We start from the raw sequence: 14,273 nt of genomic DNA, 5'->3' as shown, positions 1-14,273 counted from the left end.
GGTACCTCAGGAATTGCACAGACAGCAACAAAGTTTAACAATTTTTTTAGAAAAGCAAACTCCACATCACACAGAATCTTGCTTTATATTATGGCTTCAGATTACATCAGATCCTTTGGCTTGCTATATATCCAAAGTCATTGCACTTCATACCATAGTAAACTGTACACTGATCTCAATTTGGATCTGACAAAACATGACAGTGAGGAACACAATGTGAACACTAAAACTGTCTGTAGTGTTTCTCCCTGTACCAAATAAAACTATTCCAAGCTATACCAGAAATATTCTATAGAAAAAACAGAAGTAAAATACTGTAACCACAGGCTGTCGAGGAAAATTTCTGCAGTCCATACAGGCAACCTCTGATGAAAGCGAGAAGCTTGAGAGAAAGACAAGTTGTCTGTTAGGTAAAGCTAGCAAACAACAGAAGAGGTTGCCTACACTGTCTGAACCAGAAGAGGAACCCAGGCTCCCCCAGCACAGGCTACTACTAGTTGTGCTGCAGGCCACACCATCACTTGCTTTGGAAAGCCTTAAAGAAGCGACCTCACTTTTGTTCTACCACCAAGCAAAAGCTTTCACCATCTCAAAATATTCCACAGATCTAACCGTTATGGTTTTCTGTGGGGTTTGGGGTTTTTCTCTGGTTGATTGGTTTGTAAGACAGTCATACCTAAGGTAAGCGGCTAAGAGTCAAGTGTGCATTTGACAACTCTGCAAACAGCTAACTGCTCACGCTGCAGAAGGCTCCCACTGTCCCTTTGTCCTCGCTCCAGTCAACTACAGAACCGTAAATTACTACTCCTGAGGAAAGATTCTGGTCACCAACCAACTCAGTCACGCTATCCTGTAAATTGATTTTTTGTTTCAAAAGAACAAATAAAATGCATGTTCACTATTCCTTCCAGCATTTTCTTATGATACTCAGAAACTTTTTTTCAGCATCCATTTAAAATGCAAGCGTCAACACCGGACACATTCTCAAGCTCACTAGTGCTGCATTCAAACATACAAGACACTGACTGACTGACCCATTTTTTTCTTGTTTACATCTGCAGAGACTGCCTTAGGTTATTTGCCATAGTGTCATGCTGACTTGCATCCACTTACCCCTTTGCTGCTAAATCCCTCATGTAGTCACTTCTAATCAAGATACTGTGGGGTTCATCCACACATTCTCCTAAAAGCAGGGTTTGCATTTGACTCTTACAGCAAAGAGACTATACTGTAACACACCGTTCAACAACAGATTCAGGTCACTTTAATTGCCAAGTCATCTTCATAGTTTACCATCCTATCAGTCTTTAACCCACTAATTTTAACTTTTGTGATCTTACGCTTACTTCCAAATCAATTTTTTCTGTACTGAACTGAACGCTATCAGACTTTTTCTTTAATGAAAAAGGGTCTTAGTTCAATACCAGTTTCCTGATAATGCTGCTACACCTCCCCAATATCTTTGTTTGCCATGTCTTAATAAGCATTTTATTGATAGCAAATACTTATATATAAAAGAAAAAGCAAAGAGCTACCAGGAAATTCTCAAGGAAACATCTTTCAGGAGTTAATGGACACTAACTCCTTTTATGCAACCTGCAATCTTACTTAAAATTACATCAGGTCATTTGTTAAAAGGATCTGCCTGTCATGGGCAGATATACCCTTGCCTAATATGCAATCCATTTTGTAAGTGGAGATCGTTTTGCCAACTAAAAAAAAAAAAATATACCCGCATAAAGTCACAACCATTCTTCACTAAAAATAACACTGCATGCTTTTCCTCTGACCAGAAATCAGACTACTTCAGCTAGAACTGAATACAAGTTTATCTGCTGAAGATAAAGAAATAGTATCCATACTTAAGCTTCCAAGTACGGAAGCATATATTCCAAGTATACCAAGCTCAAGCTTCCAGATTCCTTGTTCCTACATTTTTTGGTTTTGGTTTTGTTTTGGTTTTTTTTTTTTTGGTTTTTTGTTTTTTTTTTTTAATAAACCACAATTGACACACACACACACACCCCCCAGTTATTTAGAGGAAAAAACCCAAACAAAAGCCTCCACTACTTAAGACTAGGAAGTCAGCCACCACGCAAACAGTGTAACATAGTGGGGAATTCTGTGTAACAGATGTGTGATTTTCACATGGGGTATGTTACTGGCATACCATGGAGGGGTGCAGGAGGGACACAGTTGCTATGCCTGAGGTTTGCAGAACGGTTCGCTTGGTGGACCTCAGCTTACCTAATCTTTTTCACCACCACCCTTTTCTCTGACCACGAACACAGCATTTTTCAAATATTCTTCCTTGACCCCTAAAGATACTGCTTTGATAGCAAGTTGTCAAAGAAGATTTCCCACAACAGGAACGTGCCTGTAGAGGTCAAACTTTATTAGTACTCTATGCATCAAGACAGGATGTGTATTGTGTTTCATTCACAGCTGCTGAAGCATTTAATAAATTTAAACGTGCAGCTAGCACTTTGAACAGCTTACATAATATTTCCCAACATGTGTTTCGTAGGAAAGATTGATAAGCACCAGTTGGCTCTTCCCAACTGATAAAGGTTAGATTTGGGAGAATTTCTCTTAAAAATATAGTAGGAACCAAGGACAGTAAGTGCAAAATAGAAGCTAAGGACACAGTCAAAAAAAAATTAAAATAAGGACATTCAAAGCTGTCTAAGCAACCAGAACAACATACTGTACATGTATTACACATTTACACAGCTAGTATTAAACTAGTAAGTAGGACAGAAACAAATATGCGATGTTAGTGGGCAAAGGAACAGAAGTGACCACAACTTCACTTTTTTTTCCTCTTTTCTGCCCTGTGAAATGCAAACTTACACACACCCTGGAACATTAAATAATGATTATTCTTTTCAACTATCCAGTACCAAACTGATACAGTTTCAAAACGTTAACAGTCTCTTCATCACTGCTCAAGATCCTATTTCAAAAAATGGAGCTAAGAATGCAAACATCCAAAAGTCTGCAGCAAGGCTGTACGCGTCAAAACAAACTATAGCAAGGACATTTCCAAAACGCTACCTTTAAACACTTTGCTATGTCCCTCACAGACATTTAATCTACTGGAAGAGCAGCCAATGTTCCAGGCACCCCCTTCAAAATGGCAGCTGCACACCATCATGAAGACGGACAGAAGCAGCACCCCAACCGCAGCAGTTAATCACACTGCACAGCGGCGTATTTCCACCAAACCCGTGCAGCTGCCTGCCCCGATAGGCACACCCAGCCGCCGAGCATCACAGCTGACAGCTTCTGACACTCCTGTGGGCTCGGATTGTACCTTGAGTAAAACTGCCACTTTTGGAAGACAGCAGCTCTCTCCCCAAATTCAGTTCCTTATGGAATTTCTTAAGCCACAACATCTTTGTCTGACCTCTAGATGTCATTGTATCATAGTCACTCCAACATACGCTGTTCTGATCAAAGCTCAAGTGACCCAGCTGCATACAGGAGCTAACAGAGATCATTACCCTGCCATCCATCCTCTAACCACAGTTTAAATGAGAAGTTTCGCACTGCTTTACAGTACTCTTTTCAGCGTGGAGTCTTTTTTTAAACAGTATTCTTTCCAACCCCGTTACAAAAAGGCACGTTTAGGCATTTAACTTACCAGGACAAACGAGCAAGCTAATCCTCCTATGTTTCATCAAGAAACAAAGACCCAACTCCAATTCACACTCTGGAAAAGCACCTCTCTGTCCTTTGACTACAATAGGGTATAGTGATACAGGATGCCTCAATTAGCCTGCTGAGTAAGCGGATTTGAATGCCTCCCATTAGTGTCTAATTCCAGAACATTAACAAACTGCGGATATATTTCCATGAGAACACTCTTGAAAGAACTGAATTTTAAAGGATGGTTTCAACTTTCCAAACAAAACTACCCGAACCCTCCCAGTCCCAGTCTTTTTTCCTCTTTCGTTTACTGTAACAAATAACTCCACCAGAACTCAGACCTGAACTTCACGTCACATTCTTCCTTCCCAATTGGTTGTGTTTCCAGAACCAAATTTGGTGTATGTGCAAATACATACATATCAAACTTCGCCCCTGAAACATTAATTATAAATTCACAACTACGTTAATCTTAAATATTTTCCCTTTACACAAACTTGAAAATAAAGTAGCACAGATCCAAACTGAAAAATTATTGCAAGCATTCTGAGGACAGACACTATACAGCCAGAATAGCGTTAAGGAAATTTGGCAGTATGTACAGCTAAATATATTTTAAAAAAATGTTAGGGCCACTTGGAAAAGTTTCACTGTGTGTAAAACAGCTAGAGGTACAACTCTGATCACCACATTCTCTTTGGTTACAGCGCTACATGGGAAAAAAATAAGATACGAAGAACACATACTCGTTTCCTCTTCATGTATACGACAACACTAGCATTCACTGACAAGTTTATCATCTCAATTTTGATTTTTTTTGCGTTTATATTAAATGTTTGCTTTTCATTTTTTAAGCATACTATAACCTGTGTAAGTTCAGCTCTGGCTTGTGAAATGCATTTTAAAGGTCCTTCTGAAACAGTAATCCTACAACTCAACGCTTTTTTACTTCCCAGCTCCTAATGGGAAAGAACATGAAAATTTAAGTACTTTGAGTGTAGTCAGCATTTTCACAGTAACGCTTTTAATGTGAAAAACAGACATAAGGCACAGTTCCCTTCAGGCACCATCCAATTTAACAAAGCCTTAACCAAATTAAAAAGAAAACACAGCCTACGCTAAATATGTACTGGTGAAAAACTCCTAATGAATATCAAGTTCAGATCTGCTCTATGAACAAGTGTTTCCTGAAAAGCTGGTAAAACTCACCTTGTCCTAAGACTCAGAATAAAAACTGGTGATGAGCAAACAGCTTTAAAAAAATGGCAATAGATCTTCATAGCTTCAAAACTCATTCACCTTCCAAAATTTCTGACTTGAATACACCCCCCTAAGCAAAAACTTACACAGAAATTAAAAGGTAAAAATTGCACTGATATCAAACTAAAAATCAGCACATACGTTATACACTGCTGCTTGGGCCAGAAGAGCAAAAACAAAATCACCATTATGCACACTACCCAGAAACAAAGAGGTACAAAAAACTGTATATGTGTCAGAGTGACATTTTCATGAGTATTGTCAAGAATACTTGTGAAGGAACAAGATGCTAAGAATTTTTTTGCATTAACCACCAATGTGAACTGTTTCAGTGATACGAAGTTGCAACAGTAAAGCACCCTTGGTCACTCTAAACACATCTGTGCAGACACTCCGCTGCCTTGTTTGATGTACAAGTAAATATGAACTTTTTGCCACAGTACATAGCTCTGACTAACCTTGCTCCCCTTTCAATGCACTTGGGCTTTGCTATTCCATAAGCTTATTGTACTTGACATGCCTTACTGCAGTTACTGTTTGAAGCATTTCCCACACTGATTAAAAATGGAACATATGAAATGGTAGATTTCCAACATGTTCTCTGAACTTTGCAGAAAAGTCATCAAAAAAAGGAAGAGAATGTGACCGCTCCATCAGAGACCTAAAGCATGTTGATTGTATCAAGTGGACAAGACAAGCGGAATTTATGCTCTACTAGGCTACGCTTCATCCATAAAAGAAAAGACCTTTTAAGACAAGAGCTCTGTAGAAGCCTTTCTTCATAAATTTTCAACGAAGCCATTAAGAAACCTTAAGGACTTCAGCATAGCCTTCTCTATTTCAGATTAATCTAAAGTTTCCATAAGAATGATTCAGCAATTATGTTGCTTCAACTTTCAAGTGATGTTAAGGCTACTTTGACTGTTCTAAAAAAAGAAATGCAGCCCTTTTTCTGTTGTTTTTTTCTTAATTATTAATTTTGTAAAAACTAGGACAACCAGCCTGTGGGACATCGGTGCTCACATGTCCTTTTTCAGACTGTACTGACAGCTTTCCACCAAACGCAGTTAACACGTCCCACAAGATCTTTCAGGTCAGAAACACAACAGCCATGTGTGAACCTGCTACAACAGTGCATCCTCATCAGCATTTACAGACCAATGCACACAGCGAGCCCAGCAGAAGCTCCCAAATACTTCTAACACATCAGATTTATGGGGGATGGGTATGGAAGGTCAGCCTGCTTCTCAACTTCCATCTGCAATTTATCAGACAGAATGAGTAATGCTGCCATAGCCACTAACTCCATTTCTTCTGACTTGATCTATACAGAGATCAAAAGGCACTAAGTGAACTGCTTTTCCTGCTGTAGTGAAATACTACTTAAAGCAAGGCAGTATTTCTCAATTTTTGACAAGGCTACAGTTGCTCAGAAATTTCAGTCAAATCTAACGTAGCCTTAACTCCTCCGACTAGCCTAGTAATCTTTTCCATGGACACAAATATGGAGTGCAAATACCATGTCTTGTATTCACTTAGATCATTACTTTAAGCTTTCTAAGCCAGATTCTAGGGGTTCTGCATTTTCTAAATCAAGATGAAAACAAAAAAGCCACAACCCAGTCCACACCTTGTGTAAATTCAGCAGCTAAATTAATCATAGACCAGATGCAACCAGCTAAACTGAAACTAAAGTTTTGTGTAATGGCATATACATGCATCATTGTCCAAATATTTGTTTTAAGGCTTTTTTCCCTTCCATTAAAGAAAAAAACCCAAACAACCAAACAGTAAAGGGCTTTGATTCATATCCTGAAAGTCTCAGTCCCTTGCCTGACTTGCAGCACTGCTTTTATTCTGCCAGCTAACACATTTGCTTTTTCATTTTTTCCGTAAATTCCTCCATTGCTTTGCTATAGTCTCCCACCTTCACCATCTGAAAGGCACGCCATGCTCCCCATTCCCTCAGAATTTCTCTCTCCTATTCCGTAACAGGCCCACTGGTGTCCCCCCACCTTTTCACATTCTTTCTTGGCCTCAAATTGACAGCAAAACAGGGACCCCTTCTACATTAGTTTCTGGTTTTAATGACAGCTGATCATCATTTATGGTTACTCTAGGATGACCGTGTACAACTTGGACAATTTTAGAAAAATTCCTTACCGAGTAGACACTGCTTTGTTGACAAATACAAAATGCAAGTACAGAATCTCTTCCTTGAAAAACTGAAAGATTAAAAAGGAATCGTATGACAGCAACACAGTCCCAAAGAAAGCCTGCTTCCGAAAAATCTAAGTTTTGCAATAGTCCACTCCATACCAACAAAAGATGAAACTGCCTAAAAGACTCTTCAGACATTCCTTTAGGAAAGTACTACAGCTGTGAGAAAATGTGCATCTCGGATGGACATCAGCATGGATCAGCGCTAGACCCAACACTATGCCACACATTTAGGAGTGATCCAGAGTTAAGTACAGTAGCTACTGCTGAAAGCCACAGATGACATCGGACTGGCAAGGGTATGTAACGACAATAAACCTTTCTAGCAGACAGTAAGATGAACCCATTCAAACGGTAACTTCAAAATACAGCCACATGCAGAGCCAAGTAGGTAAATAAGAAGAATAAAAATAGGGGCAGGGGTAAAGGCAGCCCACAGAGTAGTCACTTTTAAGGGGGGGAACCAAGTGTCACAATCTGCAACTAACTCAACCTGACCTTTCAACTTCAGTGTTTGACTTAAGACACCAATGAACTACTTTAATACAGAAACAGGAAAGAGCAAACAAAACAAAAATGAGAAAAAAAAAAACTCAGAGTGAGCAGTCAGCCTTATTATTTGATCCCCCTTCCATTTTTAAACAGAAAAACTTGTAGCTAAAACATTTAGTTTGGGAAGAAGAAATGTAGGTAGGAGTAAAGCACACACTAGTGTTAGTGGGAGAGAGACATGAAAAAATAACGACAAGGTTAAGAAACTTCTATCTGAAGACTGCTGAAAAGAAATTACTTCATGGTTCACAAAAACAAAAAAAAATCAAGTCCAATTAGGGAAAGAGCATTTAGTATTGTCCTCGCAGAGAATTACACTGCCTAACAAAACCAAAGCATCTGCTTAAGGAAAAGTTTAAGCGCAGTTCAAACCACAGAGCTGGGCCAGTTCATTTATTACAAAACCTCCAGATTTTAAACACTGCTACTGGAATAGAACTGTCAGGGCTGCAAGAGTGAAGGACCACCTTGGAACCCATAGAGGAACTTCTGGTGTTTTCTTTTTTACCCAGTTATTAGTACCCAGTTCCTGCATACTAGCATGACTGGAGTCTTATTTGGCTACATCCCATCCCTATGCAAACCTTTGTCTTTCAGAAAACATAACTAACTTGGAATTTCTGGGTGAAAGGGATCCCAAAAATATTTGCAGAAATATTATTTTACCACAATACTCATTATGAAAGATGGATTTAAATTTCAACACAGATTTAACTTAAAATTACACTCCTGAAACCTAGAAGAAAAAAAGAATACAGTTACTGATGTCATGAATTAGAAGCATTTTGTTTTCCCAATTTCTTGCACAGATACGATCACTAATTTAAATATAAACATTACTAGGTATAGTTTCTCTAGTGTTTATTTCTTTGCAGTTCCCCTGACACCTCTTGATCAACATTTTCCTAAATAGCTGTTTCTAAATTATTCAGTGTAATAAGATAGACTCCCTACAGATAATATGGTTGGAAATCAAGACTTTAATCAGCTATTAATATTGTAAGACAGATTTAAAAGGCTTTTGAAATCGAAGTCAAAACAATAATAGGTTTAAATGATTAGAAGGGATTAAGAAAGCCAGGAAAGTTCAAAGCCTGTTAATCACCAGACTGTAGAAAACTATGATCATTTAATAGGGTCAGCTCTGTCACTCTGGGTTTAAGCATATAGTGGTGGACTTGTCAAAACAGTTAACTACAAACCAGTGAGCTAAAAATTTAAGACACCTAAACACTTCCAGCATACAGCTAAAGATAAACATTTTTTTCAGTAAGAGTTTCTGAAATACCTGAATGCAAGCACCTTTTAAAAAGCTTTACATACTCTGTACATTTTTGGGGGAAATTGGTACTCTGAATTTTATACTCATTACACTGGTAGAAATATACTTGGTTGGCCTTGATTAACTTCATCAAGGAATAAAATACTTAATTTGTGCAGAACTATAGGCAGTTCTGCTTACAAGTGAACTCTATTCTTTTGATATTATTCCTTTGAGTCTTCAACAGTTAAACCATTACTTTAGCCATACCAGTCATTTCACATCATTTGTTTTGAAATCATAACCTATATTTTACATACCGATTTTCTTCAACCAGAAATAAGCATTAGTTTGTAGTTGAATTCATTCTGAGAATGAACACAAACCAGCTTTTACAACCTTGCATTGAAGTTCCATTTGCACAGAAACCAAAAAAGCCCAACAACACTAACAGGTACATAATCTGAAAAGTAATCAACTGAATGGTTCCTGTTCCCTTCCTAGTTATCCATAATGACTTGCTATTATCACTTGAAAATTTATTATTCAGACCACATTCTACCGCAGATTCTGACAGCACTAGTACTGAAAACCCCCGAATACCTCCTTGCTGCATAAGGAGCTTTGCTTTGAGAAGGAAATTGGAACAAAATATCATTTGGTGAAGGCAGGGCAGTGTGGTTATGCATGTGACCCTGAGATTCTCCTGCCTAGACTTATAGATTATTTTACTGATTTCTTCTAAATAAAGTCTCTCTGTGTGCAATATATGAATAGCACTGTCAGCTGCTCAACCGAGCTTCTTGATGCTTGAAAATGAATCCTTCATCTCCTTCTTCTAAGAAGGCTGATTTGCAAAACTATGTGCTTTAGGTGTCAGGAAGAAGTTCAATGGGCTCTACTTCTACAATAAAATACAGGTTAATGTTTTGGACAAAACTAATGAAGGCAGTAATGTTACACTGATGCAAACATAACACAGCCGCCTTATGCTCCATCAACACACAACATTTCATAATTGAATTAAGACTTTGTCTCCATGCTCAATCTGTTCCAACTCTATCTCCAAAAGAAGGAAATGAAAACAGATTTTCTAAAATGCAATTATTTCAGTATCTCCAGTACAAAGAAAGAAATGCCACATCAATAAAAGCTAATTAACACACAGCAAAAGACAATTATTGTCCACCAAAGAACTCTTAAACCACAAAGTCAGACCAGAATATTACCTTTAAGCAATAAAATCCTCCAAAAGGAGGATACTGGAAGTGCTGAGGCTGTATTGAATCTTCATTGATGTTAAATACTTTATCGTCTTAAAAAATCCTAAGAATTGACCTTTTCATCATTCAGAGGGACAAAGAAAGAGACCAGTGTATCATATTTAATGCAAAATGCATTGCTTCATTTAGAAATCATAATGAAACTAACAGCAAACCTTACATATCAGCTCAAGTTTTTCTTATTTCCTTAAAAAAATAAAGTTTAGGGTGTATTGGATTTTCCTGTTGCACAACTTTATGGGTGTCTTTGTGTTTGTGACAGGCTATGCAGTAAAGTATCGACTCCATACTACTATTGCAACCTAAACAAGTCTTGATGCTGCCTAAAAGCTCAATCTCTTCCAGTACCTGTCTCTGCACCTGCGCACTTGTTACAGGACGGTTCAGCTTACAGAAACTTTCAGAGAGGATTGTCAGGGAGCTCATGTGCCTTAATTTGTCTCCTCTAAAAATTATTTTTAACACTGACTAGAGCCAACAGCAAGCTACAGACAAGTGTTGCAGCTACTATGAAATTCCAGCCATGCTGAAAGAACTTACCGAAGCCACTGAAAGCATTAGCTTTATTGGAAAAAAAATTAGCGTACAGAAAATGGCAGAAAATGTTTCTTTACCGAAAGTTTCAATTTCATCCGAAAATATGAAGGAGCAATACCAAGATGGAGACTCAGGGAAGAGCTCTTGAGAGATAAACTCCTTGGTCTGCTACCACTACAGAATCAAGAGAATGAGTCATGCGGAGAACAGCAATTACTGCTTCTGGGAAGAACCATTCCTCCCTTTTGCCTCTAGTCATAGCCACTGTTTTGTATCTTAACCCTTCACCCACTGCTGCAGCTGCAGCATCAAGCCCAGGCATCCAAGTATCTGGCAGAAGAAAAAGGGATGGAGGTATTCGGACAGTTCCCATCATTCACAGCCCAGAAGGGCTTCACGCTTTGGCTGAATAACAGTTTTACCCAAGGGCTGGTTGTAGAAAAAGGTGTTACGAGCATTTCCAATTTTGTGAGTCAGTAGAAACGTAAAATTCTATATCCTCGTATTTTTTAAAGTTGCCAGGCTTCTTTTATTAATTTTTAATCCCAATTTGCATACAAAAGTTGAAACGTCCCACTTTTGAAAACAAGTCAGGTACACCTCAGCTGTTCTTGGCTAAAGCTGGAAGTTGTAGTTGGTGCTTTCAAAACAATAAAAAGCTAGCAGTTACTGAAGTGACTGAATTTGGTATTTCAATGATGGAATCTGTTGAAACAACTCTACAGCTTGCCTTTAACTTATATAGGCTAGCCATATCCCTAGCACAAAAGCAGTCAGGGATTTTGCACAGGCTAACTTTTGCAAAGGTGGCAATATTAGCTCTTTTTTCACAGCCCCCTTAAGAAAATAGCTACTTCCCAGCCCACAGCCCTCTCAAATGTGATTTCCAGCAAATGAGCTTGTGGAATTGCAATCCAGATTAAGAATACTACAGACACTGAAACCATATCTAATAAAGATATACATCCAAACGCTTTACCTAATGTAAACCAGCTAACAGGCAGGCATGTTCTCTTTAGTACTCTAGTTGTTGTTTAATAGTCCCGTATGTAACATCACAAGCACAATTCACAAACGAAATAGCTTCCATGAAATACAGTGAAACACACTCTTGCAAAAATGAAGTTACAGCAATGAGATTTGGAGGAAGGTCTTCCATCTCTTTTCCACACTGCAACTCTACAAAAGAGGCTCCCTAGAGACATGAGATTCTGGAACACTTTGCCTCTTCTACTGGAAGGCCGGGGAAAAATTAGTATTAGAAACTGAAAAATTTACATAGTAACTGCAATTCTTGTCTTGAAAAAGAACAGATATAAGTATGCTAGCTTGAAGCCACATAAAGCACCAGGATTAAAACATCTGCATTACTACCCTTTTTGTTTTCCTTTTAACTTAATATCCATAGTTGGAACCGCATGCCACGTTTACTTGGAGGGGCTGGGCGCTGAATCTGGTCATAGTTTCACTTCTCACAAAGAAAGATGACTGTATACTTCCCAAGTAGAGTGTTAGCATAAACTTACAGTGATCTTTATTGCTTACCTTCCTACCAGTGAGAAGCTCCTGTTGCCTAAGAAGAATAAAACCCAGCCTCAACACTTAGAAATAACTAGCCTCAACAATACAAGGGTTGAAAAAAACATCTGTGGTAATGTTTGTGTTTCTATAACTTCTTGCTACTGTGCACTTGTTACAGCTTGTCATACTAGGCAGTCGTATTCTCCCCTTTACATTTTATCAAATGCATCTCAGATACTTGCGCTGAAACTTAATCACTTTTGCTGTCACTTCACAACAAGGAAATAAATGCAAGAAAAAAAAATTAAAATCAGTGGAGTAAGCCAGAAAAATAATCACCAAAAATCGTTTAGCCATAGCTCCCTTGTCTTCATGTAGTAAGACAGACATAAACACACAAGTTTAAAGTAGAACTAAAAAAAATGAAGATAATTTACATGTTATTTTATTTCATGTAACTTGCAAAGCAACAGAGCTTTTCCGAGTGCAATATTTGAGTTGTCTTAAAAGATATAGCATTGCTTTATAGACTTTGTCACAGGTTCAGAGTAATAATCTAATAGCTAGCAGGACACACAGCACAGACATCTACACCATGATGATGAACTCTTAATTGAATCCCATGGTAATTAAAAAAAAAACAACCAACCACACCACACAACACTCACTGAAATATTATATTATGCTATTAAAGAAGGGAATCAAGGATTTGTGAAATTAAAGATCTTTGTCTCCAGCTCTGCATTTAAACTGAACTTGTCAGGGCACTACAGGCTTCAGGACATCCTGAAGTCTACAGCACAGACTTGGTCTCCAGTAACTTGGAGTATTGATGGTTTTGCCCTGACAAAAATAAAGTGAAATAGCACTCAGACAGCTAGTTTCCTCTTCTCCAGCCCTTGACTAAGCCAAAACAAGAACACCAGTAATTAAGAGGAAGACAGGCTGCCTCCGCCCTCTCCCTGTGGCTACAGCAGAGGCCACAGGTCCAACACTCCAGAAAGCAACAAGACGAGAAGAGGCAAAGCACAGAGCAGGCCTGGACGTGGTTAGGTGACGTAGTACCAGGGATTTACAGAAGCACAACCACCTCAGAACTTCAGTCACAGGTAACAGTAACACTGACGTGGTCCTTGCACATTGTTCAGGAACAGCAAGTTACTAAAAAGAAATGTTAAAAGGTAGCATTTAATTTCAAAAGGAAGGACAGAATCGCTGTTATCTTGATACACCTAACTTCGGAAGAAAAGCCACTGAATTGCAAATTGCCTGACCTGAATGAAGCAAAAACTATCAAGTAAGAATGAGCATTGTAATTTTCTTAAATACCTAATTTTTTAAAACTGAAGTTTTTAAAAAGCTGAAGGTATTCCAACCACTTCAGAAAAGCTATCATTAAAAGGCCATCTTTTCCAAGAGATAACAAATCAATTTCATCTACAGTAAAAAAACCCAACACCTGAGAACATAACAAACAATTTGTTTGACTGGACTTTTCTTCAATGCATGAGTGATCAAACTGTTTCACTGTATTACTATAGTAGCTAGGAAAAAAAACCTCAAGCCTTTCCTATGCTGATGGGAATTTTGGTTTGGAAAAGCAGCACGGGAATGGAAAACAATATTAAGATTGCATCTTATTATCTTGTAATTAAAGAGAACACCTGCAACCATACCCGAAACATGAATCACCATTTTTATATACTGTATCTTAAGTAAAAACCGATCTTGTAATTGTACACTCAGGAAACTCTAAGATGCCAAGTTTTTCAATACAAACAGCAAGCACCACTTCCAAACACAAAGTTTTACCATCTAGTTTTGGATCGATTCCAGTTCTCTACTGATAAACCCAGCTTTTTCCACCAAAGACACTTTCAGCAAGGGTCTTTTCCTTTAATATTATTGCCTAGTTAAAAAGAGGCACTTACTTAATTCATAGAGCTCTAAGTTCCTTGTTTGCATTGAAAAGGCAAATGGAACCCAGT

The 14,273-nt window shown here is 38.2% G+C and overlaps 1 protein-coding gene across 7 annotated transcripts in view; it reads right to left on the bottom strand.

Annotated features, from left to right (window-relative positions):
* Nucleotides 1-14,273, bottom strand: part of ADK (adenosine kinase) — a 291,317-nt gene that overhangs the window by 255,580 nt on the left and 21,464 nt on the right. The window lies entirely within an intron of this gene.

Source organism: Falco rusticolus, chromosome 9 (assembly GCF_015220075.1).
Source record: "Falco rusticolus isolate bFalRus1 chromosome 9, bFalRus1.pri, whole genome shotgun sequence".
Taxonomy (NCBI): Eukaryota; Metazoa; Chordata; class Aves; order Falconiformes; family Falconidae; genus Falco; species Falco rusticolus.
Note: the sequence above shows the minus strand (reverse complement) of the source record. Positions and strands in the feature narration are given on the sequence as shown.